Here is a 25463-nt window from a genome sequence, read left to right as displayed (position 1 = left end):
TTGAGATCTGTAGTCGTGGGGTGAGCAGACCCAGCTTTTTCTGTTGCACCTGTGGTGGATAGGTGTTTACTCCCAGCAGTGTTTTACAGGAGCACCCTTGGTACTTTTGCCAGTGAGGCACACTGAAGGGCTCTGAAGGGCCCTGGCAGTGTAGCCGGGTAATTGGGGTGCCTGTGGGCCGGTATCCACGGTAAGTGAATTCAAAGCTTCTACTGCTGGCGGGGCGTGCGACCCCTGCTTCTGCAAGACCACTCCCAAGGAGAGCTCACAGTGGCTCCCACTAGCGCCCTGTGGTTGGTTGGGCTCAGTGTGTTAGTATCTGTGGAGGTGCTCTCTCTGGTCGCAGAGCTCTGATACTCTCCGAGGGGTCCTGGCACTATGGTTGAGTAGCTGGGGTTAATGTGGGCAACCCTCCAGGAAGAGGGAATTCAGAATTTCCACTGCGGGGCCACGTGCCTCGTCTGCGCAGAATCACACCCTTGGGTGCAAACCCTGAGCAAAGTGACCTGGGGCTGAGAACGCGCAAGTGCGTGTGCAGCTGGGGTTAATATCGGCAACCCTCCAGGAAGAACGAAGAAGGAATTTCCACAGAGGGGTTGCGGGCCCCCCGTCTGCACAGAATCTCACCCTCAGGTGCAAACCCGGAGTGAAGTGTCCTGGGGATGAGAGCGCGCGAGTGCGTACACAGCTGGGGTTAATGTTGGCAACCCTCCAGGAAGAAGGAAGAAGAAATTTCTACTGCAGGGCCGCGGGCCACCGTCTGCACAGAATCTCACCCTCGGGTGCAAACCTGGAGTGAAGTGTCCTGAGGATGAGAGCGCGCGAGTGCGTACGCACACAGCTGGGGGCAGCTGGGGTTAATGTGGGCAGCCCTCCGGGTTGGGGGAGTTTGGAATTTCCACTGAGCAGGCCCCCGTCTGCGCAGAATCACAACCTCGGGTGCAAACCCGAAGTAAAGTGACGGGGGTTGAGAACGCGCAAGTGCGTGTGCAGCTGGGGTTAATGTCGGCAACCCTCCAGGAAGAAGGAAGAAGGAATTTCCACTGCAGGGCTGCAAGGCCCCCCGTTGCACAGAATCTCACCCTCAGGTTCAAACCCGGAGTGAAGTGTCCTGGGGATGAGACCACATGAGTGTGTGTTCGTGCGCGCGCATGGGCGGGAACCAGGGGTTCTGCTGTTGGGAAGGGGGAGTAGCACTTACAGCTGCGGAAAGCTGTGTCTTTGGAGGTGGAGGTCCCAGGTTCCGCGAGTCTGCAGCTGGGGTAGCAGGATATTGGCTGGAGTGGGTGCTGGGTTGCGGGGCATTTCCAAGGCCTGTCTTGTTGTTGGTGTTGATGAGTTTCTACGTAAGGCTGTTCTCTGCTCAAGATGGCGTGGGCTCCCTCTGTGCTAGGGTCCCGCCGTCCCGGGAGTGCCCGCAGTGGTGGTAGTCTCTCTTTGTCAAGGAGAGGCTTTCTGCTGCTCCTGCGAGATTCAACTTTCCTATATCATTTATTTCTGCTCTGATCTTTATTATTTCCTTCCTTCTACTTACTCTGGACTTTTCTTATTGTTTTCTATATTTTTGGTTGTTTTTTTTTTCTAATTCCTTTAGTTGTAATGTTGAATAGTTTATTAGAGCCCTTTCTTGCTTCTTGAGTTAGGCCTGTAATGCTATGATCCCTTTCAGGACTTCTTTGGCTCTGTCCCATAGATTTGGGGGTCTTGTGTGCTCATTCTTTTGTATCCAGGAAGTTTTTTATTTTTTCCGTGATTTCATTAGTAACCCATTCATTGTTTAATAACATGCGATTTAGCTTCTATGTGTTTGAATGTTTCATTGTAATTGATTTCTAGTTTCATGCCATTGTGACCCAAGAAGATGCTTGATATGATTTTAATTCTCTGGAACTTGTAGAGACTTATTTTGTGTCCTAATATGAGGTCTAGCTTTGAGAATGTCCCATGTGCATTTGAGAAGTATATATACTCTGCAGCTTTGGGGTTGAATGATCTATAAATGTCAATTAAATCCATCTGATCTAGTGTGTCATTTAAGATCTTCATTTCTTTGTTAATTTTTTCCAGTGATGATAGTCGGGTGTTAAGATCCTCTACTATAGAAGCTGCCGAGCTTTGCGCAGGGACGCACTCCCCCGTAGGGAATTTGGCGCTTGCGCGCGTGCGTGCGGGACAGAAGCAGCTCCCCGTCGGGGAAATCTGTCAGTGCACACAGAGGGCTCCCCTTCGGGGAATTTGGGGGAATTTGGCTCGCGGGTCACAGCTCCCCCTTCGGGGATTCTTAGAGCGTGCACAGAGGGGCTTCCCTTTGGGGAATTTGGCACGCAGGACGGACTCCGCCCCCCCTCCGGGACTCGGAGAGTGCACTGAGCCAGCTCATCTTCAGGATTCTAAGAATGTGTGCTCTAGCTGGTTTGGCTCTGTAGAGAGAGCACACACAGTACGCAGCTCCACTTCAGGGAATTTGGCACGCCGGAAACAGCTGCCTAGGATCCCTGACTCACAGTGCATTCACACTAAGAGCCAGCGACCCCAATTGTTGGTGCGTGCACACACAGGGACCCTGATTCTCAACGAGAAACCGCACAAGGCAACAGAGACTTTGACACTCGAGTCTTGGTGCAGACACAGGGAAACTCTGACTCCTGGCACATGCTATGGATCTCATTCTCGGCACATACCAACAGTGTGGTGCAGACAGGGCCCCTGATTCTAAATGTGCACACGAGACCACACGGAACACTGGGGACACTGATCCTGGGCAAGTCTGGTTCCCACCAACCAAAGGCAGCCACACGTCCTAGTGTCAGAGCACTTCAGTGAAACTCAGGTGGAGCGAAGTCCCCACAGCACACGGCCCAGGTCCACGCAAACAGAAGCTTGAGCTTTCTGGTAATAGCCAGAATGGGGAAACGAAATAACTCACAGAGGAAAGAAAATGTGGAGTCGCCAAGAAAGGAAATTAGTGAAAATGAAGCTTGCAACATGACCGAAAAGGAGTTCAGAGTAATGGTCATGGAATTTATACATCGGATGGATGAGAAAATCAACAACTTATGCAAGAATCAGGAAGAAATGAAAAGTGATATAGCTACAATCAAAAACACCATGGAAAGTTTCAACAGTAGACTACAAGAAGCAGAGGACCGAATTAGTGAGTTAGAAGATCAGGTACAGAAACAAGCTCAAGCTGAACAGCAATTGGAGAAAAAAATTAAAAAGCAGGAGGAAAGCCTAAGGGAGCTTTGGGACAACATGAAACGAAGTAACATGCGTATAATAGGGCTGCCAGAAGGACAAGAAGAGCAGCAGGGATTAGAAAATCTATTCGAAGAAATAATGACAGAAAACTTCCCGGATATGGGAAAGATAAAAGTTACGCAAGTACAGAGAGTCCCAAGCAGGATCAACCCCAAAAGACCCACACCAAGACATGTCATAATTTCAATGGCAAATATAAATGATAAAGAGAGAATCCTAAAGGCGGCAAGAGAGAGACAGAGAGTTACCTACAAAGGAACACCCATCAGATTGTCAAATGATTACTCAACAGAAACACAACAAGCTAGAAGTGAATGGAAGGAGGTATACAAAGTGTTGCAAAGCAAAGGACTGAAGCCAAGAATACTATATCCAGCAAGACTATCAATCAAGATTGAAGGGGAAATCAGGAGCTTTGCAGACAAAAAAAGCCTCAGGGAGTTTATCACCACCAAACCAGCAATGCAAGAATTGCTAAAGGGAATAATGTAAAAAGAAGAAATAAACAGGTAAGAAGGAATACAGACACAAAAATAGATATGACTACAAAGAAATACCTTTCAGTAATAACTTTAAATGTAAACGGACTAAATGCTCCAATCAAAAGACATCGAGTAGCTGAATGGATAAAAAAACACGACCCATATATATGCTGTCTACAAGAGACCCACCTCAGAACAAGACTCACACAGATTGAAAGTGAAGGGATGGAAAAATATCTTTCAGGCAAATGGAAATGAAAAAAAAGCTGGGGTAGCAATACTTATATCTGACAAAATAGACCTCAAAGTAAATGCCATAACAAGAGATAAGGAAGGCCACTTCATAATACTAAAGGGAGAAATCCAACAAGAAGAAATAATTCTGGTAAACATATACGCTCCCAATATAGGAGCACCCAAATACATAAAAAAACTCCTGGAGGATATCAAGGGAGAGATTAATAGCAATACAATCATAGTAGGAGACTTTAATACCCCACTATCACCACTGGACAAATCCTCTAAACAAAAAATCAGCAAAGAAACATCAATCCTAAATGACTCACTAGACCAGATGGAATTAATTAACATCTTCAGAACATTTCACCCCAAAGCCACAGAATATACATTCTTCTCAAGTGCACATGGGTCATTTTCAAAGATAGACCATATGCTGGGTCACAGGCAAAGTCTCTTCAAATTCAAGAAGATAGAAATTATATCAAGCATCTTCTCAGATCACAGTGGCATAAAACTGGAAATCAACTACAATAAATACAATCCAAAGAAATCAAACACATGGAGACTAAACAGCATGCTATTAAACAAGGACTGGGTCACCAGAGAGATCAAGGAAGAAATAAAAAACATCATGGCAACAAATGACAATGAAAACACAACAATCCAAAATCTATGGGACACAGCAAAAGCAGTCTTGAGAGGGAAGTTCATAGCTCTACAAGCCTATTGCAAAAAACAAGAAACAATGGTAATAAATTACTTAACCCTACAACTCAAAGAGCTAGAAAAAGAGCAGCAAGAAAAGCCCAGTGTAACCAGAAGGAAGGAAATAACAAAGATCAGAGCGGAGATAAATGACATAGAGACCAAAGAAACAATACAAAAGATCAACAAAACCAAGAGCTGGTTCTTTGAAAGGATAAACAAGATTGATGAACCTCTAGCCAGGCTCACCAAGAAGCAAAGAGAGAGGACCCAAATAAACAAAATCAGAAATGAAAGAGGTGAAATAACAACAGACCCCGCTGAGATACAAAGGATTGTTACAAAATACTACGAACAACTCTATTCCAACAAACTGGACAACCTGGAGGAAATGGACATATTCCTAGAAAAATATAACCTTCCAAAAATCAATCAAGAAGAATCTAAACAGCTCAATAGGCCAATAACTATGGACGAAATTGAAGCAGTCATCAAAAAGCTTCCGGCAAACAAAAGCCCTGGGCCTGATGGCTTCACAGGAGAGTTTTACCAAACATTCAAGGAAGAACTAAAACCTATCCTCCTCAGACTATTCCAAAAAATTCAAGTGGAAGGAACACTTCCAAGCTCCTTCTATGAAGCCAGCATCACCCTAATACCAAAACCAGATAAAGACAACACAATGAAAGAGAATTACAGACAAATATCCCTCATGAACATAGATGCCAAAATCCTCAACAAAATTCTAGCAAATCGGCTCCAGCAGTACATCAGAAAGATCATACACCATGACCAAGTAGGATTTATCCCAGGAATGCAAGGATGGTACAATATCCGCAAATCAATAAACGTGATACATCACATAAACAAATTGAAAGATAAAAATCACATAGTCATATCAATTGATGCAGAAAAAGCATTTGACAAAATCCAACACCCTTTCTTGATAAAAACTCTCAACAAGGTGGGAATAGATGGCTCATACCTCAACATAATAAAAGCTATATATGATAAACCCACAGCAAACATCATACTCAATGGACAAAAACTATAAACATTTCCCCTAAGAACAGGAACAAGACAGGGATGCCCACTCTCACCACTCCTGTTTGACATAGTACTGGAAGTATTAGCCATTGCAATTAGACAAGAAGAAGAAATAAAAGGCATCCAAATTGGAAAAGAACAAGTAAAGCTGTCTTTATTTGCAGACGACATGATATTGTACATAAAAAATCCGAAAGACTCCGTCAAAAAACTAATAGACTTAATAAATGAATTCGGCAATGTAGCAGGATACAAAATTAACGCCAAGAAATCTATGGCCTTTCTATACACCAATAGTGAACTTACAGACAGAGAGACTAAAAAGGCAATCCCATTTACTGTCAGCTCCAGCCTGACGATTGAACCAGGCTGAGGTAGGGAGGTGGGAATTGAGAAATAAAAAGAATAAGAGAAATAAAAGCAAGAGAAACAACAGCGGGGTCAGGAAGTCCAGAACTCTCGAGAAGCTCTGGCAACTTTTATTAGTAATACAGTGCTTTTTATACATAAGACACTAAGCAGAGAATCACTCACAAGGAAAACATTCTTTGTTTCTCTAAAATCACTACTGGAGGGATAAGTTGAAGGACAGGTTTCTTGTTACAATAAATCTCACTAGTTGGATACATATTTCTTGGTAAGCCATGAAAGTAGCTCTTATCCTACTGATAGCAGTCATATAAACAAACCCTGGGAAAGCTCTGTAGGCAGGGGCTGCTCTCGTTATACTGATTAGTTGCCATCCAAACAGGCCTGGGAAATCTGTGCGGGTAGGTGCCAGCCTTGCTAGCCCCTACAGGTGCAAGGACCGTGTCAGCTTACAGCCCGTTCCCCACAATTTACCATCGCACCAAAAAAATTAAGATACCTAGGAATAAACTTAACTAAGGAGGTAAAAGACCTATACACGGAAAACTACAGGACACTGAAAAAAGAGATAGAGGAAGACATAAACAGATGGAAGAACATACCATGTTCATGGATTGGTAGAATCAACATCATTAAAATGTCCATACTACCCAAAGCAATCTATAGATTCAATGCACTCCCCATTAAAATACCAACGGCATATTTCACAGACCTTGAAAGAACTCTCCAAAAATTCATCTGGAATAAAAAAAGACCCCGAATAGCCACAGCAATCCTGAGAAAGAAGAATAAAGTAGGAGGGATCTCAATACCAGATTTCAAGGTGTATTACAAAGCCACTGTTCTCAAAACAGCCTGGTACTGGCACAAGAACAGACATATAGATCAATGGAACAGAATAGAGAATCCAGATATTGACCCAAACCACTATGCTCAATTAATATTTGCCAAAGGAGGCATGAACATACAATGGAATAAAGACAGTCTCTTCAATAAATGGTGTTGGGAAAATTGGGCAGATACATGCAAAAAAATGAAGCTTGATCACCAACTTACGCCATACACAAAAATAAACTCAAAATGGATACAGGACTTAAACATAAGATGGGAAACCATAAAAATACTAGAGCAATCCACAGGCAGCAAAATCTCAGACATATGCCAAAAGAAATTCTTCACTGACACTGCCCCTAGTGCAATGGAAGCTAAAGAGAAAATTAACAAATGGGACTACATCAAAATAAAAAGCTTTTTCACAGCAAAAGAAACCATCAACAAAACAACAAGAAGGCCCACTGCATGGGAGAACATATTTGCAAATGGCATCACTGATAAAGGTTTAATCTCCAACATCTACAGGCAGCTTATACAACTTAATAAAAGGAAGATAAATGATCCAATAAAAAAATGGGCAACAGACCTAAATAGAATCTTTTCAAAAGAAGACAGAAGGAAGGCCAAAAGACACATGAAAACATGCTCAACGTCACTAATTATCCGAGAGATGCAAATCAAAACAACAATGCGGTACCATCTCACACCTGTCAGAATGGCTATCATCAACAAACGACAAGTGTTGGCGAGGATGCGGAGAAAAAGGAACCCTCGTGCACTGCTGGTGGGAATGCAGACTGGTGCAGCCACTGTGGAGAACAGTATGGAGTTTCCTCAAAAAACTGAAAATGGAACTCCCATTTGACCCAGTAATCCCACTCCTGGGAATATATCCAAAGAAACTAGAAACACCAATTAGAAAGGATATATGCATCCCTATGTTCATAGCAGCACAATTCACCATAGCTAAGATTTGGAAACAGCCTAGGTGCCCGTCAGCAGATGACTGGATCAGAAAACTGTGGTACATCTACACAATGGAATACTATGCTGCCATAAAAAGAAGGAATTCTCATCATTTGCAGCAACCTGGGAGGAATTGGAGAACATTATGTTAAGTGAAATAAGTCAGTCAATGAAAGAAAAATACCACATGATCTCAGTCATTTATGGATAATAAAGAACATTATAAACTTGAACAAAAAGATAGATACAGAGACAGTAAACCATCAAACAGACTGTCAAATTACAAGGGGAAGGTTAGGGAGAGGTGGGGGAGATAAGAGATCAATCAAAGGACTTGTATACATGCATATAAGCATAACCAATGGATGCAAAACTCTGGGGGGTGGGGGCATATATGGGAGTGGGGTGTGGGGGGGCAATGGTAAGATATGTACTCATATAATACCTTATTAAAAAAATTGGAAAAAAATAAAATAAAAATAAATAAATAAAAAAATAAAAATAAAATGTAAAAAAAAAAAAAAAAGATCCTCTACTATAATTGTATTGCTGTTGATCTCTCTCTTAAAGTGCTCCAAGAGCTTTTTTATATATTTGGATACTCTTATTTTTGTCCATATATTTTTACCAGGATTACATCCTCTTGTTTTATTGATACCTTTAATATTATATAGTGGCCTTCTTTGAATCTTGTTAGGACCTTTGCTTTGAAGTCTATTTTGCCATATATATGTATTGCTACCCCTGCTTTATTTTCACTTTCATTTGCATGGAAAATTGTTTTCTATCCCTTCACTTTCAGTCTGTGAATCTTTTGTTCTGAGGTGTGTGTCTTGTAGATAGCATATATTTGGGTCATGTTTTCTTATCCATTCAGCTACTCTATGTCTTTTGTTTGGAGCATTTAACCCACTTACATTTAAGGTAATTATTGATAAGTACTTATTTTAAAAAAAAATATATTTTATTGATTTTTTACAGAGAGGAAGAGAGAGGGATAGAGAGCTAGAAACATCGATGAGAGAGAAACATCGATCAGCTGCCTCCTGCACACCCCCTACTGGGGATGTGCCCGCAACCAAGGTACATGCCCTTGACCGGAATCGAACCCGGGACCCTTGAGTCCGCAGGCCGACGCTCTATCCACTGAGCCAAACCGGTTTCGGCGATAAGTACTTATTTATGGCCATTTTTAAATAACTATGTTTCTCTCTCTCTCTCTCTCTCTCTCTCTCTCTCTCTCTCTCTCTCTCTCTCAATTTCTTCTTCTTAAAGCAGTTAACATTTCCTACAACACTGGGTTAGTTGTATGCACTCCTTTAGCCTTCATTTTTGGTTTGGGAAACTTTATTTCCCCTTCAATTTTGAAAAATAGCTTTGCTGGATAGAGTAGTATTGGGTTCAGGTCCTTATTATTCATTACTTTGAATACTTCATGAATAATTCCTTCTGGTCTAAAGAGTTTCTGTTGAGAAATCAGCTGAAATTCTAATGGGTACTCCCTTGCAGGCAATTTTCTGGCTCTCTCTTCTTTTAAGATTCTTTCTTTCTCACTAATGTTAGTCATTTTGATTATGATGTGTCTTGGAGTGGATCTCCTTGGGTTTTTCTCAATTGGAACTTGCTGTGCTTTCTGAACTTGTGTGACTTTTTCCTTCACCAGGTTGGGGAATTTTTCCATCATTATTTCTTTAACCAGGTTTTCTAGTCCCTGAAAACTTTCTTCTGCTTCTTGTTCCCTTATGATGCTAGTGTTGTTATGTTTCACGTTTTCCCAAAGTTCCCTTAAACTATTGTCCTGCTTTTTAATTCTTTTTTTCCTGCTCTAATTGGGTGTTTTTTTCTACCTTGTCTTCCAAATTCCTTCCAGTGTATTCTTTTTTCCCCCAATTTTTTTTTTATTGATTAAGGTATTACATGTGTCCATATCTCCCTATTGCCCCCCGCAACCCCACTCCCATACATGCCCTCACCCCCTGTGTCTTGTGACCATTGGTTATGCTTATATGCATGCATACAAGTCCTTCAGTTGACCTCTTACTTCCGCCTCCTCCCCAGGCTTCCTGCTGTAATTTGAGTCTGTTCGATGCTTCTCTGCCTCTGTATCTATCTTTTTGTTCCTCAGGTTATAATGTTCTTTATTATGCATAAATGAGTGAGATAATGTAGTATTTTTCTTTCACTGACTGGCTTATTTCACTTAGCATAAGGCTCTCCAGTTCCATCCAGGCTGCTGCAAATGCTAAAAATTCCTTCTTTTTTAAAGCAGCGTAGTATTCCATTGTGTAGATGTGCCATAGTTTTCTAATCCACTCATCTGCTGATGGGCACTTAGGCTGTTTGCAAATCTTAGCTATGGTGAATTGTGCTGCTATGAACATAGGGGTGCATATATCCTTTCCCATTGATGTTTCCAGTTTCTTGGGATATATTCTTAGAAGTGGGATCACTGGGTCAAATGGGAGTTCCATTTTCAGTTTTTTGAGGAAACTCCATGCTGTTCTCCACAGTGGCTGCACCTGTCTGCATTCCCACAAGTAGTGCACGAAGGTTCCTTTTTCTCCACATCCTCTCCAGCACTTGTCGTTTGTTGATTTGTTGATGATAGCCATTCTGACAGGTGTGAGATGGTACCGCATTGTCATTTTGATTTGCATCTCTCGGATGATTAGTGACTTTGAGCATGTTTTCATATGCCTCTTGGCCTTCCTTATGTCTTCTTTCAAAAAGTATCTATTTAGGTCCATTGCCCATTTTTTGATTGGGTTGTTTATCTTCCTTTTCTTAAGTTGTATGAATTCCCTGTAAATGTTGGAGATTAAACCCTTATAGGAGATAACATTGGCAAATATGTTCTCCCATGCAGTGGGCTTTCTTATTGTTTTGTTGGTTTCTTTTGCTGTGCAGAAGCTTTTTATTTTGATGTAGTCCTATTTGTTTATTTTCTCTTTAGTTTCTATTGCCCTAGGAGCTGTATCGGTGAATATATTGCTTCGTCAAATGTCTGAGATTTTGCTGCCTGTGGATTCCTCTAGTATTTTTATGGTTTCCCATCTTACATTTAAATTCTTTATCCATTAGAGTGTATTTTTGTGTTTGGTGTAAGTTGGTGGTCTAGTTTAATTTTTTTGCATGTATCTGTCCAATTCTCCCAACACCATTTATTGAAGAGACTGTCTTGACTCCATTGTATGTTTTTGCCTCCTTTGTCAAATATTAATTGAGCATAGTGTTTTGGGTCGATATCTGGGTTCTCTATTCCATTGATCTATATGTCTGTTCTTGTGCCAGCACCAGGCTGTTTTGAGAACAGTGGCTTTGTAATACAGCTTGATATCTGGTATTGATATCCCTCTTATATTGCTCTTCTTTCTCAGGATTGCTGCAGCTATTCGAGGTCTTTTTTTTTTTCCCCAGATGAATTTTTGGAGAGTTCTTTCTAGGTTTGTGAAATATGCCGTTGGTTCCTCAGGTTATAATGTTCTTTATATGGGGAGTGCATTGAATCTATAGATTGCTTTGGGTATTATGGACATTTTTAATGATTTTGATTCTACCAATCCATGAACATGGTGCTCTTCCATCTATTTATGTCTTCCTCTATCTCTTTTTTCAATATCCTGTAGTTTTTTGAGTAGAGGTCTTTTACCTCCTTAGTTAAGGTTATTCCTAGGTATCTTATTTTTTGGGGGTGCCATGGTAAATGGGATTGTCTTCTTAATCTCTCTTTCTGTAAGTTCACTGTTGGTTTATGAAATGCCATAGATTTCATGGTGTTAATTTTGTATCCTGCTACATTGCCAAATTCATTTATTAAGTCTAATAATTTTTTGATGTCGTCTTTATGGTTTTATATTACCAGTATCATGTCATCTGAGAATAATGGCATTTTTACTTCTTGTATTCCAATTTGGATGCCCTTTATTTCTTCTTCTTGTCTGATTGCTGTGGCTAGCACTTCCAGTACTATGTTGAACAGGAGTGGTGAAAGCGGGCATCCCTGTCTTGTTCCTGTTCTTAGTGGAAATGGTTTTAGTTTTTGCCCATTGAGTATGATGTTGGCTGTAGGTTTGTCATATAAGGCTTTTATCATGTTGAGGTATGATTCCTCTATTTCCACTTTGCTGAGCATTTTTATCAGAAAAGGTTTTTGGATATTGTCAAAATGCCTTTTCTGCAATTTGATATGATTATGTGATTTTTGTCTCTCACTTTGTTAATGTGATGTATCACATTTATTGATTTGTGGATATTGTACCAGCCTTGCATTCCGGGAATAAATCCCACTTGGTCATGGTGTATGATCTTTCTAATGCAATGCTGGATCAGGTTTGCTAGAATTTTGTTGAGGATTTTAGCATCTATGTTCATCAGGGATATTGGCCTGTAATTCTCTTTCTTTGTGGTGTCTTTATCTGGTTTTGGGATTGGGGTAATGCTTGCTTCAAAGAAAGAGTTTGGAAGTGTGCCTTCATCTTGAATATTTTATAATAGTCTGAGAAGGATTGGTTTTAGTTCTTCTTTGAATGTTCGGTAAAACTCCCCTGTGAAGCCATCTGGTCCAGGTCTTTTTATAGCTGGAAGCTTTTTGATTACTGTTTCAATTTCATCAGTAGTTATCGGCCTATTTAGGTTTTTTGAATCTTCCTGGTTGAGTTTTGGAAGCTTGTATTTTTCTAGGAATGTGTACATTTCATGGAGGTTGTCCAGTTTGTTGGAATAGAGTTGTTCATAGCATTTTTTACAATCCTTTGTATATCTGTGGGTTCAGTTGTTACATCACCTCTTTCATTTCTGATTTTGTTTATTTGGGCCCTCGCGCTTTGTTTCTTGGTGAGCTTGGCTAGAGGTTCATCAATCTTGTTTATCCTTTCAAAGAATGAGCTCTTGGTTTCATTGATTTATGTATTGTATTTTTTGGTCTCTATGTCATTTATTTCTGCTCTGATCTTTATTATCTCCTTCCTTCTGGTTATTGTGAGCTTTTCTTGTTGCTCTCTTTCTAATTCTTTAAGTTGCAAGGTTAGATAATTTATTACCAGTTTTTCTTGTTTTATGAGGTAGGCCTGTAGAGCTATGAACTTCCCTCTCAGGACTGCTTTTATTGTGTCCCATAGATTTTTAATTGTTGTGTTTTCATTGTCATTTGTTTCCAGGATACTTTTAATTTCTTCTTTGATCTGTTTGGTAACCCAATCATTGTTTAATAGCATGCTATTTAGCCTCTAAGTGTTTGATTTTTTTCATTGTTTTTATTGTAGTTGATTCCTAGTTTTATGCCATTATGGTCTGAAAAGATACTTGTAATGATTTGTATCTTCTTGAATTTGAAGAGACTTTGCCTGTGTCCTAATATGTGGTCTATCTTTGAAAATGTTCTGTGAGCACTGGAGAAGAATGTATATTCTTTAGTTTTGGGGTGAAATGTTCTAAAAATGTCAATTTATTTTTTTTTATCTAGTGAGTCATTTAGGATTACTGTTTCTTTGCTGACTTTTTGTTTAGATGATATATCCAGTGGTGTCAGTGGGGTATTAAAGTCCCTACTATGACTCTATTGCTACCAATCTCTCCCTTGATATCTTCCAGAAGTTGTTTTATGTATTTGGGTGCTCCTGTATTGGGTGCATATATGTTTACCAGAGTTGTATCTTCTTGTTGAATTGCTCCCTTTAATATTATATGGTGGCCTTCCTTATCTCTTTTTATGGCCTTTACTTTGAGGTCTATTTTATCAGATATAAATATTGCAACCCCAGCTTTTTTCTCATTTTCATTTGACTGAATAATGTTTTTCCATCCCTTCACTCTCAGTCTGTGTGAATCCTTTTTTCTGAGGTAGGTTTCTTGCAGACAGCAAATATATGGGTCGTGTTTTCTTATCCATTCAGCTACCCTATGTCTTTTAATTGGTGCATTTAATCCATTTACGTTTAATGTTATTATTCATAAGTACTTGTTTGTTGTCATATTTTTCCTTAATATTTGTGTTTCTTCTTGCCTTTCTGTTTCTTCTTTTTACAGCAGTCCCTTTAGCATTTCTTTAATTGTTGACTTGGTAGTGATAAACTCTCTTACCATTTTTTTGTCTGTGAAGCTCCCTATTCCACCTTCAATTTTGAATTATAGCCTTGCTGGGTATAGTATTCTTGGGTTCAGTCCCTTGCTTTGCATCACTTTGTATATTTCATTCCATTCCCTTCTGGCCTGGAGTGTTTGTGTTGAGAAATTCATTGATATTCTAATAGGAGATCCCTTGTAGGTAACTTTCTGTCTCTCCCTGGCAGCCTTTAAGAGTCTTACTTTGTTGGTGGTGTTTGCCAATTTAATTATGATTTGTCTTGGTGTCGGTCTTTTGGTGCTCATCTTCTTTGGGACTCTATGTGCTTCTTGTACTTGCATCGTTTTTTTCTTGCCAATATCAGGGAATTTTCTGTCCTTATTTCTTCAAACAGGTTTTCTATTCCTTGCTTCTCATCCTCTCCTTCTGGTACCCCTATTATGCAAATGTAGTTTCATTTTGTGTTGTCCCAAAGCTCCCTTAGGCTCTCCTTTTGCTTTTTAAGTTTTCTTTCCAGGTGCTGCTGTGTTTGTGTGTTTTTTCCTGCCTTGTCTTCTAATTCGCTGATGCGGCCCTCAGCCTCTTCTAGTCTACTGTTTGAGCCTTCCATTGTGTTCTTTATTGCAGCTATGTTGTTCTTCATCTCTTCTTGGTTCCTTTTCATGTTGGTGGCATTCTCATTCAGCTCCTTATAATTCTCATTGAGTTGTGTGTATTTGTCATTGAGTTGTGTGTATTTGTCATCCAGCTGTTTGAGCATCATTATAACCAGTACTCTGAATTCTTTCTCTGGTATGTTGCTAGCCTCAATTTCATTTAACTCCCTTTCTGGTGATTTCTTTTTTTTCTTTCCTTTGGGGATTGCTTTTTTGCCTTCCCATGTTTTGCTGTAATGTTTTAATTATAGATCCGATTGCTTTGCTACCCAGGTTCTTTTGGGAATGGTGCTACTGGTGTGATCTCTCAGGTCTCTTGGGCTTGGTAATCTAGTGTAGCTCCCTACTTGAGCTATTTGGGTTCTCTTGATGTAGACCTGCAAGCTGGAAAGGCACAACTGTGGTGTCTAGAAGTCAGCAGTTGTGGAGGGAAGTGTCCCAATTTTTGCCGTCTTGTGCCCTTGATTGGAATCATGCATGTCCAGCGGGGACTTACAGTGGCCTCCAGGGACCGTCTGTTTGGGTGATGGGGCTCAGGGGGGCCTGTGCTCTGGAAAGGCGTGACTGTGTTGTCCAGAGTTTTGCAGTTGTGGGTTGTGCAGACTCATCTTTTGCTGCTGCACCTGAGGTGGATAGGCACGCACTCCCAGTGATGGCTCACAGAGGCACCCGTGGTGCATTTGCCAGCGAGGGGCACTGAAGCACTCTGAAGGGCCCTGGTACTGAATCTGTGTAATTTCGCCATCTGTGGGCAGGTATCCAGGATGAGTGAATTCAGAATTTCTACTGCGGGGCAGCACACCTTTTTCTTTGCAGAATCACACCCAGCAGAGTCTCACAGCTGCTTCCCAGAGGTCTCTGTGGATAGATAGGCTCAGGGTGCCTGCCTGTTGGAAATGCACGACTGTGGCGGTGCCTTTGCCAGCACAGAGCTCTGACGCACTCTGAGGGGCCCTGGCACTGAAGTTGCACAGCTGGGGTAGCTGTGGGCAGTTATTCAGGAAGAGGGAATTCAGAATTTCTACTGCAGGGGAGCGTGCACTTGTCTGTACAAAATCACACCCAGCGGGGGCTCCCAGTGGCTCCCAGGTGCTGCCTATGGAGTGGTGTACCCTGGATGCCTGCATGCTGGAAACAGGTGAATATGGTGTCTGGAGTTCTGCCACAGGGGAGGGGGGGTGGAAATTGCACTTACTGCTGCCAGAGTGGTCCACCTTTGTAGGTGGAGGTCCCAGGGTCCATGGGTCTGTGGGTGGGGCAGCAGGATTTTGGCTGGATTGGCTGCTGGGTCATGGGCAGTTCCAAGGCCTGTTCTGGTTGGTGGTGCTGATGAGTTCCTAGAAGAGGCCATTCTCCCCTTCAAGGTAGCGTGGGCTCTGTGCCAGAGTCCCACAGTCCAGGGAGTGCCTGCAGTGGTGGTAGTCTCTCCCTGTCCAAGAAAGCCTGGTCTGACAGCCCCTGCTGCTCCTGTGGGGATTTAACTGTCCCTCACTCATTCACGCACTGACCACACACATCCACACACTCTCCCTTTATCCCCTCACTCACTTCCTCTCCCTCACCTCTGTCTTGCCAGCTGCCATCTTCCTGTCCTCCAGTGTATTCATAATGTCATATATGTTATTCTACATCCCAACTGATTCTTATTCATGGTTTCCATTTCTTGTTTCATGCTGTTGTAGTTCCTACTAAGTTTCTTGAAATTCTCACTAAGTTTTTTGAGCATCCTTATAATCGTTACTTTAAATTCTATATCGGATAAATTGCTTGCCTCCATTTTGTTTAGCTCTCTTTCTGAAGTTTCCTCCTTTTCTTTCATTTAGGGGTTATTTCTTTATTTCCCCATTTTTGCTATTCCTTTGTATTTGCTTCTATGTATTCTATCACATTGCTATGCCTCCTAGTCTTCATAGGGTGGCCTTATGTGGTAAGTGTTTTATGGGATCCAGTGGTACAGTTTCTTAAATCTCCCTGAGCTGGATGTTTTAGGAATGCCCGTTGTGTGAGTTATTTGGAATCTCCTGTTGTAGTTGATTCTTGAATGTTGTTGTACCATTCACAAGAGCAATCATCTCTCAAGCTGTCGGAGTCTCACCCTGACCACATCATGCAAGCTGTTATGCAGATACTGACAGAACAAAACAAAATACAATACAACAAAACAAAAAACAAAAAACAAAACAAAAACATACACAAGACCCCTACAACAACAACAAAAGCAACCACAAAAGAAAAGAGTAGTAGTAAGGAGAAAAGAGAACACTAATAGAAGAAAAGAAACAAAAATACAAGGAGAAAAAAAGCGGAAGAAAAAGGAAGGTGAAAGGGCAGAGATGAAAGAAATAAAATAAGAATAAAGAATAGGGGAAGGGAAACAGTATAAAAGAAAAGAGAAAGAAAATATTTATGAAAATTAAAACAGAATAAACCAAAAAATAATAAAATGAAAAACAAAAACAAAGTAGGAGAAAGAAGAAAAATAGGGTAAGAAAAGGGAAGGGAAGAATTAGATCTATGATAGAAAAAAAAGAGGAACTTACATAATAACAAATCAATAAAGAAAAAAATAAAGAAAGCAAAGAAAAAGAAAAGTAAACTGACATTTATCTCAGCAGAGTTTAGTGCCTCCTGAGAGTTCCCTTTAGATCCTGCTCTTCTGATGACTGTTACTGACTTCTGTCTGACAATTCTGGACTTCCTGGAAGTTACTTAGGTTCTAGTCATTGTCAGAAACTGTCCTTTGGCTCCCAGCAACCTGTTTGAAGCTTCAAGTGATCCACAGTTTGTGTCTTTCTCCACAGGATTTGACTGTACATGGGAGTGGCCACGCTGTATGCTAAGACTGGTTTGTTAGCAGCATGGGGCCCAGGGATGGGTCAGCAAGCTTCCCTAGGTTCCCTGGGATTCGCCTCTATCTGTCTTTGCCTGACAGCCTGATGTCAATCTTAATGACTCAAAAGTCTGTTTCTGAAAGGGCTTTAGGTGGAATTGGGAGTCTATAACTCTGGTCTCTGTGATGGGGAGGTGCCATTCAGATTTCAGGGAAAGTGATGGGTGTGTTTCCCCATCCCAGAGCTATTCCTCTGAGAGTGTTCCAGAATATCTTTCTGCTCTTGGCTGGGCAGAGATCCTTGTATGCAGTCCACTGTGATCAGCTGGAAACCTGGAATTTCTATCAGCTCACCTGTGAGGGGAAAGCACTAGCAGTTTCCTGTGTTAGTGGGGCAGATGGCCCCACCCCCATGCCAGTTACTGATACTCCCTGAGACTGTTCAAACCTGAAGGCTTGGACTCTGCTATTGTCTCCTCTGCAAAGGTCAAGATTCAAGGTGTGGCAGGCATAGCTCCCAAGGGTGGGGTGGACTATATAACCTAGGGTGGTTTTTTTCCTTTTCCTGAGCAGTGTCTCCTGGAAGGGGCCAGCACCTTTCAGGAAAAATGGTCATTTCAGTTTGGGGGAAGGGGGAGGTTGCGACCGAATGCAGGTCTCCCAGCTGCCTTTTTTCCATGTCTCCCCCCAATGCTTCCTACCTCAGCCTCTCCTCTTGCACCTTCAGTCCATAATGCCCTCCTTCCACTGAAGCCTCGGGTGAGTAGCTGCAAATAAAAATCCTGCGCTATGAGTTAAAAATAAAAATAAACAAAAAACTGCGTCTTTATCTCTGACCACCTCTAGACTCCCCAGCATCCAGAAGCCCTGCTACCTTTTACAGCTTGATGTTATGTGGTCCACTGATCTTGGCTCTGGTGCTGAGCTGTGGAGTCCAGCCTGGGTACCGGGCCTTGATCTTCTCAGGGAAAAGACTCTCCTATAGCTGAGAGATCTGTCTTGACTCTTGGCCTGATGCCTGTGGAAGCGGGGTCAGCCAGTCTCACGATCTCACCCTTCCTAAAGTCTCCAGGTGTTTTCTATCCTTCCTTGCTATAGTCTCTTCCTCAGGTGGACCTCAGTTGGTAATTCCAGGTGAATGTTCCCCAATTTAGTTTTATTTCTAGTGTGGCCCCTTTTGGGTTCTGCTCATGCTTTACTACTGATTATTCACCTCTCTGCAAAGGACTTTCCTTGTTCAGGATACCCGAAGTCTTTAGAAGCCCAGCAATTGATTCTCAGAAGTACTTTTCCCCACTCTCACTGAACTCTTGGATATACTGGAAACTTGGCATAGGTCCTGCTCCAGGGCTGAACCATTCACTCCCTATTTATTGGGTGTTTTGATGGCCAACAGTTCTTAGTTGAATCTATTGTAAATTTTGTTTTATGTATGTTTTATTATAATAAAATAGTATAAGAAGAAAAACAATAACAACTCTCCCATTCTTTGTTTCATTGGAGTTGATTTCAGACTGCATTGATCTCTCTTACCTCTTTAGGTAGCCTTAAATAAAGCAATTCTTACCTTTTTAACTTGTCCGCTTTTGCTTTGACATTTTAGACTTCTGGTATTGCATTACGTATGTAGCATGCATTATATTTAGCTACTTGAACATATATCTGTTCTTTGATATTTTACAAATCCCAGTATCCTTATAAATCAGGGCCACAAAAATGTTTGCTGAAAAACATTAAGTGTTTTAATTGTATTGGGAGAGTTTTCTTGTATATAATGACACATTGTAGCACCAAATGAAATAGCCAGTATGATGTTAGTATTTTTCTTGAACAACTTGTTCTCTTTTAAAAAATATAGATTCTAGCCCAGGTGGTGTAGCTCAGTGGTTGAGTGTCACCCCAGGAATCAAGAGGTCACCAGTTCAACTCCTGGTCAGAGCACACATCCAGGTTGTGGAGCCAGTGCAGGAGCCAGCTGACTGATGATATTTCTCTCTCATTGATGTTTCTATCTCTCTATCCCTCTCCATTCCTCTCTCTCTCTAAAAAACTTAAAACAACATATTTTAAAAAATATATCCTATATTTATATATTTTAAAGTTTACCTAAAATAAGCATTGTTACAATCAGAGGGTAACAAGCTAACAGTATTACTAAAGGAAGCTTTTGTCAACTGGAATGGAGCCTCCCCTGGACAACTCCTGGCTTGATCACCACAACCCTACTAGGTCTTGAAAATCACCATAATTTTAAGAGATTCCCTAAATTAGAATGATTAATTTCTTAATAATTGGCATAAAGATGGTAGCTGAAACCAAGGAAAAGGAGAAGTGTGTGTCAGCCACAAAGGCAAGAAGATTTGCAAAGAGCCTTGAGAAATGTGAGCTGTATTGCTAATTGTCTTGAGGGAAGATTTGGGGCTTAAAAAAAACTATAATTTCCAGTGTTTTAATGAATATTCATTATTAAAATTGTCAACTTGTAAAATTAGATTTTTTTAGCCCTTAAGCTCAATATATTAATTTTATTATAAACTTAATAAGTTGTATTTCAATTAATAAGTCTCTTATTCTAATTCCTCTGGGGATTCTTAAGTGCTGTGAAGTTTGAGAACCATAAAAGGATTTCTAAATTGCAATGAATGACTCTCCAATTATTTTTTTTTTAAAGAATGAATTCTTCATTTGTAATGAAATATTCTTGTCTTACACAGTAGGCAATAAAAATAAATTTAACATATACAAATTATTAGCCATAAATATGCAAAAACCAGTAAAAAATGCAGCAGACAATACATCTGTAACATATTGTAAAGGCTGATACAGGACAACACTACTTCAGAAAAGTGTCAGCAAAATGGTGACTGTGTGAAAACAGAAAAATATTGAGTGTAGGATACAGAAAGTTTCCAAGAATTTGACAGAGCCCATACATCTCTGCACCCAGAATACACTTAGAAAATAATTTAACCATGGCAATAGAGACTACTGAAAATGGTAGCCTATATGATAAAGAGGTAATATGCAAATTAACCCTCACACCCTCACAAGATGGCTGTCTATGACCAGGCTGGCAGGGAAGTTAGTGAAGGATGACCAAATGACTGAACAAGCAGGCTGCGTGGGGTGACCAGGCTGGCGGGGGGGGGGGGGGGGTAGTTAGGGGCTATCAGGCCAGCATGCAGAGGCAGTTGAGGGGCGATCAGGCTGGTGGGGGGGGGCAGTTAGGTGAGCGATTAGGAGCCAGCAGTCCAGGATTGTAAGAGGGATGTCTGACTGCCGGTTTAGGCCCAATCCCTGGGATCGGGCCTAAATTGGCAGTCAGACATACCCCAAGGGGTCCTGGATTGGAGGCTGGGCTGAGGGGACCCCTCCTCCCCGTACATGAATTTCATGCACCAGACCTCTAGTATCATGTATAAACCTGGTCTCTAATCACCTCTTTATGTGCCTGGAACATTAACATTTTTCATGTTTGATTGCCAATATTTTACACATCTTCTATGCTCTCCTGCCAACATCCACATGTCATTATGTGACCAAGTCATGGCCCTCACTGGGCTGTCATGAGCTTGTAATATTATTTCAAAATTGAAAGTGAGTCCATTCCACACAGTGCACTCTCCACTAGAAGCTCAACCATCTTCCAACCATCTTCCTTCAAGAGTACACCTCACAGCAGATACTGAACACTTTATTTATTGACTAGAGGCCTGGTGCATGAAATTCATGCATGGAGGAAGGGGTCCCTCAGCCTGGCCTGCACCCTCTCCAATCTGGGACCCCTTGGGGGATGTCCGACTGTCTCTCACAATCCGGGACTGCTGGCTCCTAACAGCTCGCCTGCCTGCTTGATTGCCCCTAACCCCTCTGCCTTCCTGCCTTATCACTTCTAACCACCTCTGCCTGCCTGCCTGATTGCCCCTAACTGCTCCTGTGCTGGCCTGATCACCCCTAATCATCTCTGCCTCGTCCCACACCCGGGACCTAGGATTCCCTCCTCCGGCTGGTCGCAGGCACCCAGGACCCGGGCTTCCCTCCCTCTGGCTGGCCGCAGGCACCCAGGACCTGGGCTGGCCTTGCCTGTGCTGACCACAGCAGGGGACTGTGGGTGGACAGCTTCGCCTGGGGTCCCGGGACTGTTGGGCGGGCAGCTTGTCCCTCTCCCAGGCCGCAGCTGCAGGTGCTGTCACCTGGGACTGTGAGGCAGGTGGCTTGTCCCTCTCTTGGGCCGTAGCTCCAGCTGTTGGCACCTGGGACCGCGGGGCAGGCAGCTTGTCCCTCTCCCGGGCCACAGGCACAGGCACAGCCGTTGGTGCTCAGGACCACGGGGCTGGTGGCTTGTCCCTCTCCCGGGCCACAGGTGCAGCTGCTAGCGCCCATGACCGTGGGGACTGTGGGGCGTGAAGATTGTCACTATCTCGGGCCACAGGCACAGGCACAGCCGCTGGTACCTGGGACCACGGGACGTGTGGCTTTTCCCTCTCCTGAGCCACAGGCTCAGGCGCAGCTGCTGGCATCTGGGACCATGGGCATGTGGCTTGTCCCTCTCCTGGGCCACACCCTGGCTGGTCCCCATTCCTCTCTTGTGAGCTCATTTGTGCCTGGCTGGTCCCCATTCCTCTCTCTCCAGTGTTGAGTGTCTGAGCCATTATGCCATGATGGCGTGATGACCATTTGCATATTAGCTCTTTATTATATAGGATGTTCAAACAGATTTTGGTACTGCATTCATAGGATTATTCAATATCCTTCTAGGTGAGACTAGATTATTATAATAACCTGCATCAGGCTGAATTGCTCGCATATCTCTCTGGTCTCTTTGCCATATTCCACTCTCCAAATAGTTACAGATGGATTATGGTCTATACTTTTTCAGTTTATTCCTTTTCTCATTTGTTTCCTACCGAAAGTAAGCTGTTGCATTGCTTGCAACTGTGCAAAATCAAGTTGCTTATAAAACAATTGTCAAGATACCTGTTGTTGGAACTTTGGTATGTAGAAAAAAGGAGGAGAACCAATTTCTATTGGTGATGTTTTCCTTCTTTTTAAAAAAAATATATTTATTGATTTTAGAGAGAAAGAGAGAAAGGGAGGGAAAGAGAAAAACTTTGATTTGCAGTTCCACATATTATTATTATTGTTTTTGTCAGACATTATTTTTCAATCCTTCCTTCCTTCCTTCCTTCCTTCCTTCCTTCCTTCCTTCCTTCCTTCCTTCCTTCCTTCCTTCCTTCCTTCCTTCCTTCCAAGTATTACATATGTTTCCCTTTTCCCCCATCAACACCTTCCTGGTCACTCTCACCCCCAAACACAAGCCCCTACACCCCTGCTGTCTGTGTCCATTGGTTATGTATATATGCATGCATACAAATTCTTTGGTTGATCTCTACCCACCATCCACCCCCCAATCTGTCCTGCCTTCACTCTGAGTTTTGATGGTCTATTCCATGTTTATCTGCCTCTGGATCTGTTTTTGTTCATCAGTTTATGTTGTTCATTATATTCCATAAATGAGTGAGATCATGTGATATTTATCTTTCTTTGATTGGCTTATTTTGCTTAGCATAATGGTATCCAGTTCCATCCATGCTATTGTAAATGGTAAGAATTCCTTCTTTTTTACCACAGCATAGTATTTCATTGTGTAGATGTATCACAGCTTTTTAATCCACTAATCTACTAATGGGCACTTAGGCAGTTTGAAAATCTTAGCTATGGTGACTTGTGCCACTATGAACATAGGGGTGCATATATCTTTTCTGATTGGTGTTTCTAGTTTCTTGGGATATATTCCTAGAAGTGGGATCACTGTATCAAATGGGAGTTCCATTTTTAGTTTTTTGAGGAAATGCCATACTGTTCTCCACAGTCACTGCACCTGTCTGTATTCCCACCAACAGTGCACAAGGGTTCCTTTTTCTCCGCATCCTTGCTAGCACTTATCATTTGTTGATGATAGCCATTCTGAGAGGTGTAAGATGGTACCGCATTGTCATTTTGATTTGCGTCTCTTGGATGATTAGTGACTTTGAGCATGTTTTCATATGGATCTTGGCCTTCCTTCTGTCTTCTTTTGAAAAGTATCTATTAAGGTCCGTTGCCCATTTTTTTGATTGGGTTGTTTATCTTCCTTTTGTTAAATTGTATGAGTTCCCTGTAAATGTTAGAGATTTAAACCCTTATCAGAGATAACATTGGCAAATATGTTCTCCCATGCAGTGGGCTTTCTTGTTGTTTTGTTGATGGTTTTTTTTGCTGTGCAAAAGCCTTTTATTTTGATGTAGTCCCATTTGTTTATTTTCTCTTTAGTTTCCATTGCCCTAGGAGCAGTATCAGTGAAGAAATTGCTTCAGCATATGCCTGAGATTTTGCTGCCTGTGGAATCCTCTAGTATTTTTATGGTTTCCCATCTTATGTTTAAGTCCTTTATCTATTTTGAGTTTATTTTTGTGTATGATGTAAGTTGGTGGTCTAGTTTCACTTTTTTTGCATGTATCTGTTCAATTTTCCCAAAATCATTTATTGAAGAAACTGTCTTGATCCATAGTATGTTCTTGCCTACTTTGTCAAATATTAATAGAGCATAGAGGTTTGGGTCAATTTCTGGGTTTGCTATTCTATTCCATTGGTCTATATGACTGTTCTTGTGCCAGTACCAGGCTGTTTTGAGAACAGTGGCTTAGTAGTACAGCTTGATATCTGGTATAGAGATCCCACCTACTTTGTTCTTTATCTCAGGATTGCTGCAGTTATTCAGGTTCTTTTTTTTATTCCAGATGAATTTTTGGATAGCTCATTCTAGGTCTGTGAAATATGCCCTTGGTATTTTAATGGGAAGTGAATTGAATATATAGATTGCTTTGGGTAGTATGGACATTTTAATGATGTTGATTCTACCAATCCATAAACATGGTATGTTCTTCTATCTGTTTATGTCTTCCTCTATCTCTTTTTTCAGTGTCCCATAGTTGTCCACGTATAGGGCTTTTACCTCCTTAGTTAAGTTTATTCCTAGGTATCTTAATTTTTATTTATTTTTTTGGTGTGATGGTAAATGGGATTGCTTTTTTAGTCTCTCTTTCTGTAAGTTCACTATTGGTGTATAGAAATTCCATAGATTTCTTTCTTTCTTTATTCTTTTAAAATTTTTTATTAAAATATCGTTGGCATACAATATTAGTTTTAGGTGTACGACATAGTTATTTAACATTTATATACCTTAAGATGTGCTTACTACACTAAGTCTAGGAACCATCTGTCACCATGCAAAGTTATTACAATATTTTATTATTTTGTTTTTTCCTTATTCCTCTATTAACCCCCCAACCCCCATCACTTATGCCCTCACCCCCCTATTGTGTGTGTCCATTGGTTAGGCTTATATGCATGCATACAAGTCCTTTGGTTGATCTCTCCTCCTTACCCCCACCCTCCCTTACCTTCCCTCTGAGGTTTGACGATCTGATCAATTTTTCTCTGTCTCTGGATCCGTTTTTGTTCATCAGTTTAAGTTTTTCATTATATTTTAAAAAATAAGTGAGATCATGTGATATTTATCTTTCTCTGACTAGCTTATTTCACTAAGAATAATGCTCACCAGTTCCATCCATGCTGCTGCAAATGGTAAGAACCCCTTCTTTTTTACTGCAGCATAGTATTTCATTGTGTAGATGTACCACTGTTTTTTAATCCACTCATCTGTTGATGGGCACTTAGGTTGTTTTCAAATCATAGCTATGGTGAATTGTGCTGCTATGAACATAGGGGTGCATATATCCTTTCTGATTGGTGTTTCTAGTTTCTTTGGATATATTCCTAGAAGTGGGATCACTGGGTCAAATGGGAGTTCCATTTTTAGTTTTTTGAGGAAACTTCATACTGTTCTCCACAGTGGCTGCACCAGTTTGCATTCCAACCAGCAGTGCATGAGGGTTCCTTTTTCTCCACATCCTTGCCAGCCCTTCTCATTTGTTGATTTGTTGATGATAGCCATTCTTACAGGTGTGAGT

The 25463-nt window shown here is 41.4% G+C and overlaps 1 pseudogene across 1 annotated transcript in view; it reads right to left on the bottom strand.

The window, feature by feature from the left end:
• Nucleotides 1–20116: 20116 nt before the first annotated feature.
• The window catches only part of LOC307104088, a 60082-nt pseudogene continuing 54735 nt past the window's right edge, over nucleotides 20117–25463 (bottom strand). The window contains exons 2-3 of the transcript in view: nucleotides 20891–21136; nucleotides 20117–20494 (exon numbers count right to left, since the gene is read on the bottom strand). The product of the transcript in view is annotated as an uncharacterized misc_RNA (transcript). The remainder of the gene's footprint in view (nucleotides 20495–20890; nucleotides 21137–25463) is intronic.

This window comes from Cnephaeus nilssonii (genome assembly GCF_951640355.1).
Source record: "Cnephaeus nilssonii genome assembly, chromosome: 8".
NCBI classification, from domain to species: domain Eukaryota; kingdom Metazoa; phylum Chordata; class Mammalia; order Chiroptera; family Vespertilionidae; genus Cnephaeus; species Cnephaeus nilssonii.
This window is presented reverse-complemented; position numbering and strand designations above follow the sequence as displayed.